General features: G+C 35.8%; 1 long non-coding RNA gene across 1 annotated transcript; it reads left to right on the plus strand.

The window, feature by feature from the left end:
* The first annotated feature begins 702 nt into the window (after positions 1-702).
* LOC141598204 (uncharacterized) lies at positions 703-2,516 on the plus strand. The gene is made up of 3 exons (XR_012523322.1): positions 703-950; positions 1,065-1,591; positions 2,193-2,516. It is a non-coding gene; the product is annotated as an uncharacterized LOC141598204 (long non-coding RNA).
* Positions 2,517-5,653: the final 3,137 nt, after the last annotated feature.

Here is a 5,653-nt window from a genome sequence, read left to right on the forward strand (position 1 = left end):
ATGTTGTGAGTATCCATTGTCATCCATTTGCTTGATTTTGTGTTAGCTTTAGATTTTTAGACTCTTGATCTCAAGGTTTAGTGCTATTTTCTGGTTTCGATTTAATTTCGTAATTTTAATTTGGTGTTATCAAACCCTAATTGCATACTTTCTTCAATCAATTAGCACTAAGGCAGGCTTCTCCTCTTCACACTCAGGCTCGGGTAAATTAAATCAGTTAGTGTGAGAAATCATTAAATCAGATACTGTGACAAATGTGGTGGGTAAGGACAATTTGGGTTCAGTTGCGGGTACTCTTAAAGATAGGGATGTGCGGGTGATGGATGTTGCTTCAGATGACGGACCAAACACACTTAAGGTGATATATGACCGAGGGATGCCTTATTGGAGCTGTCCACAACAGGTAACCTGTAACCATACTAAGCTTTTATCCTGTTTTCTCCGTTATTCGGTTCAACTACTTTACTTGCATACACCATCTTTAAAATTATGATCTACTCCATGCATAGAGTTCAGATAATCATTTTGCTATTCCATCATACATCAATGTCAAAGACTATTGAATTTTCGGTGCAATGGGATATTCGTTACCTTTTAAAAGCAAATAAGTCGATAATTAGACTGTCAAAACAATAGTGCCACATGTCCCCCTCACATGATTTTCAACTAGGCTCTACTTTACCTCATTTTATTCACCTCCACTCATTTTCTCCTTTACCCCCTTCTTTATGCCCTGCATTTCACTCTTCCAACCACTCATTTTCCATTTCCCTAATTGTCACAAAGATGGATGGTTCACCTAAAGTTGATTGTACTATTAGTCGTTGATCGTGTCTTAAAGATTTGAAATTTTGGCTACTTAGGGGTAATTCTATATACCTTGTGAGCTTAGGTGACTTGGGTGTAATGTTTTAAAAAATTGGGAACCTTGTATACTGCTAAAAAAATTGGTAAATTATGGATTTTTCCTCATGACTTTTTACATTTGTTCGTCTTTCTGCTAAGCAAAATTAATGCATCTCTTTATTTGAGTTTACATTGCTGGTTTTGTATTTTATTTGCAGGATCACCCGAGATTGGTTTTACTCCGCATGTTATCACTGTGAATACAGGCGAGGTCTTAACCTAATCTTTTCTTTGGTTTTACTTCGAAAACAAAAGAAAGAGCTTAAAAAACAAAATAAATAGATACAAACATGAGAAGTTTTTTTAAAGTATGCTGCTCGTTAAGAAAGGGCTTGTTTTTAAGGTTTAAGATGAGGTGATGCCTCCTGAGTGTTGCAAACCTCCTGTCCAATGTTCTTCTTGAAGTCAAATTCTTTCAAACAAAAGACCTAGCTAAGCTTGCTTATAGAAACTTGAAGTACAGAAAAATGGTGTGTTGCTAATCATTTTCTCGGCAAAGTTTGTTCTCTTAGATTCTTAGTTTTCAAGAATTTCACTTCGCATATTTCTGATGCTAACCGCTCTCCCTTTTACACCCTTTGTTTTGGCTTATTACTACATGATCGGCTACTCTAATTGCATGTTGTTAAAGATTGAAATGAAACGTTTGAAGGCGAGGAGAGAAATCGGGTCAAATGCTCTGAAGGTTCGTTTTCCATAAACTCTTTGGTGCACATAAATATGTTCCACAGGATAGCCCAATGAATATAATCTACATATGCTAGCGCTTTCCCTCTATTTTATATTTCTCTTAATGTACCCCTGACTGTCGATTACACATTTTCCACTTCAGATTTTCACTCTTAACTCTTGTAAATATATAATACTCGAAACATGTGAGGATTAATAGGTTAAAGCTCATCATCTTAAGGAAGTTCGTATTAAGACGGGTGTATCCGTCTTAAAATTTAAATGGGTCAAATATACACGCAGTCGCATTCATAGGACAAATATTTTGTTATTCCCTATGCATTATTCTTTTAACTCATCTATAATACTTGACCAGTCTTACGTCTAAGACGGATAGTGCCATCTTAAATAAGAATTTGTGCATCATGTTTTAGTGTATGTCATCATCAAAGCATAATATCAAAACATGCTAAGCAATAACTAATTGTTTTTAACATCATGTCCCATCATAAAAGAAGCTGCATGCACCATTATGAAAATACCTCGCAAGTGTAGTCGAGACAAAGTTACATAGTCACTTGTATATAATCAAACATTGGTAGTTTTTTGAACTTTAGGTGTGCTCTCCAATGTTGGTCATTCATGGAGCCGTAGATATGGTCGACTGATTCTAATGTGAGCAAGTTTGTTCATGATCAAGTTTGTAGCAAGGATAAAACACTTGAACTCTTTGAAGGGGGCTATCATTTTACTCTTGAAGGCAAACCCGATGAAGCCATTTCCCAAGTTTTTGATGATATTGTGCAATTGCTTGATGCAGGATGATCAAGTTGATAACTTTTATTATTTGCTTTTCCATTTACTGTAAAGTCGCGACCATTTTTAGGTTTGTGCCAAGTAAACCCATGTAATATAGATATGGACAAACATTTGGAAAATAAAGAAAAAATGAATAAAATAAATTTGAACTTTCTCCAATCGGCTAATGATTTTCACGTTTCGTTCATATCGACATCCTAGAATCCACGAACATTAACTCGCTGTAAATTTTACGATTTTGCGAGAAAGAATGAATGCACTAAAGATGCCCCAAAAAAGAGCTGTTTAATTGTAAAAAAAAGTTGTTTTGTCTACTGGAACCGATTTGGCATGAGCTTTGTGATACGGTCGTTATGTACAAAAAATAAATACATAAGTACTACTAACAGAAGTCAGCGGTAAGTAGGGTCGATCTCCACAGGGAGGCTATTTTGCTAATTATCTGTTTAACTCAGTCTGTCAGAATGTCACAGGAATGGGGGTTTAAATTATTTTACTAAAACTATTAAGAGATTAAAAGAGAGAAATTAACAGTAAGAGAAGGGAACTAGGATTTCGGGTCATCAATAAACGTCAGTTAATCACAGCTAAGGTCACAGATCAGTCGATGAGTCGGTCTAAGGGGCAACGAATATCTCTTTTCGATCTCAATTCGCCCTAAAATGCTATTAGCTTAACTTTCGCCCTCACTAAAGCATCCTATTGTTCACTGCAGGTCTCACCCCTTCCAACCTTTCGGTCCAGGTCAAGGTTTACCAATATTAAAAGGCTAATTGCTTCGAATCAACTAGCAGGATACAATTAAAGCAGCGATTAACAACATAGACATAACTACAACGACAAATCAAATAACCTAATTAGCAATTAACATCGGTCTATTGAATCACCTAATCCTAGCAGGAGAATTTAGCTAGACATAATTAAATAAGCAAGAACAAGGGAAAGAATGATAAACATTTAAATAAATTAAAGAGGAAAAGAAAGGGAAAGAAGTTACAGTAGAAAAGGATCCGGAAATTAGAGATGAATAATGTAGCAGAGTAACAGTGTATGGAATTATAAGCGATCCCGAGAGGGGAAGAGAAGAGAGAGTTACAAATGACGTAATACCTTCCTATTTATAAGAAAATAGGAATTATTCAACCTAATGACGGAAATAAACTAAAAAGCCCAAGCCCGTAGGAGAATCCACTCGATCGAGTGATTTAAAACCACTCGATCGAGTAAACTAAAGCTTAAACCACTCGATCGAGTAGAAACTCTACTCGATCGAGTAAATCCTAAAATGCCACCACTCGATCGAGTAGAAAAAGGACTCGATCGAACATAATTCTACTCGATCGAGTACTTTACAGCAACAATTTCCTGCTTAGCGCACTGAAGTTCAAACGGCTGCCATTTTTTCGTTACTTGGTCAAAGAGGGTGATTCCGGTGGCATTGGAAATCTAAGAGAACAAACTTTCATCTCCAATTAGAATCACCTGAATATCAGTTGTAAAACTCTAGATATGGCTCTCTAAATAGGCACTAGCAATTTGAAGTTCTTCCTTTGCTCGCCTAGCTATCTTTCTTCTTTGCGCATCTCAAAATAGCTATATTCCCGCTCCAAATTCACTCTTCCTCCAAATGCATGCTAAACGGACGGTAAAAGGCTTGATTTCACTACTTTATGGTTCATTCCTACAAATAAGACAAAACAAACCAAAGTAGCATATTCGGGGCATTTCGTAGCATAAACTACGATAAAGGCGTAGAAATACGTGCATAAAATAGGCTAAAAAGACTATATAAAATGCACGTATCAAATCTCCCTAAACCAAACCTTCACTCGTCCTCGAGTAAACTAAAAGCAAACTAATGGAACGGAAAAAGATAACTCAGAGTTAGCTACAAATGCCCACTTAAACCGATTTAAGGCAAGCAAACTAACTCTTATAGCAAACAGTCAAATGCAAACAAGTTGTAAGATGTTTATAATAAAGCTGAACCATCGACCTTGCAAGACCTTTAAAATCGGACTCTCACGGGTCACTCTTCTCTCATGAAGCAAATGGTAGGCATATATGTATAAGAGAGAAAGAAAAATAGTCGCTCACCTAGACTACGACCCACATAAACATGCATGCACCTAATATGATAAACATTTCTAGCTACCGTACACACATTACAACCAAACAAGGTCCTGTCACAGCCGAGGGCTTACAAAAATATGGTAAAGTGAGGCAATGGGTTAGAAATGGCAAAACATTTATGGGAATGTGAAGGTATAGGTGATCAAGCTAGTACCTAAACAGAACCATGTGACAACATCCATTTCCAACTCAATTGTGAAATAAGCACAATGCCCTTCATTTAGCATAAAACTCACCAAACCAAACTGAACTTACTCCTCAATTAATATAAGTAAAGCATAGGAGCAAAACCGATCTTTTTCAAACAACATTTCTCTTTTTTTTTTCTTTCTCTTCCTATTTTTTTTTTCGGTTTCTTCTTTTTTTTCTTTTCGAATTCCTTTTTTCATTTCTTTTTTTTCATCAACCTCCTTTTCTTCATAAATCACCAACTCCAAATCGATATGATATGAACCAAATTTTGCACAATGAAGTATATACCGCAAAAACAATCTAAACTAGCTTGACAGGGCAGGCTAAATTTGGATGTAGTTAAGGGTCAACAAGCAGATTTGGCTAATGCGGAGTTAAAAGGGTAAAAATGAAAGAAAGGGAAATTGTAAGCACCTCCATGCATGTGACACCAACCACTAACCCGAATGTATGCAGGTAAAAAACAATTGAATTTTATATACGTGCAAATTGATGATACTTGATATGCAAGGAGTAACTACTCACAATCCTACATGAAACTGGTCACAAATGACACTAGTTTATACGGCTCTAATTCTTAGAATATATAAGTTGGTTGCCAAAATTTCAGGTCAAGTCTATTCGTTCAGCTAAATTAAACATTAACTCGTAGATATGCAAAAGAGAAAGCTAAAAGATAACAGTTTATTGCAAGGCTTAAGCAAAAAGACAAATGCAGTGCAATTTCATCACTGAAATCTACCGTTCCGACTCAACCTATATGCTAAAAATAAACGTGATTTTTTTTGAATTTTTGAAATTTTCTCATTTTTTTTTTGAGATTTTTAATAAGAATAAACAACAATGCAAACTGAAAATTAAACGTGAAACAGAAATGCAATAAACAACAAAATGCAGACACAGATATGGATGCATAACCTCCCCAAACCAAACC

Source organism: Silene latifolia, chromosome 9, assembly GCF_048544455.1.
Source record: "Silene latifolia isolate original U9 population chromosome 9, ASM4854445v1, whole genome shotgun sequence".
Taxonomy (NCBI): Eukaryota; Viridiplantae; Streptophyta; class Magnoliopsida; order Caryophyllales; family Caryophyllaceae; genus Silene; species Silene latifolia.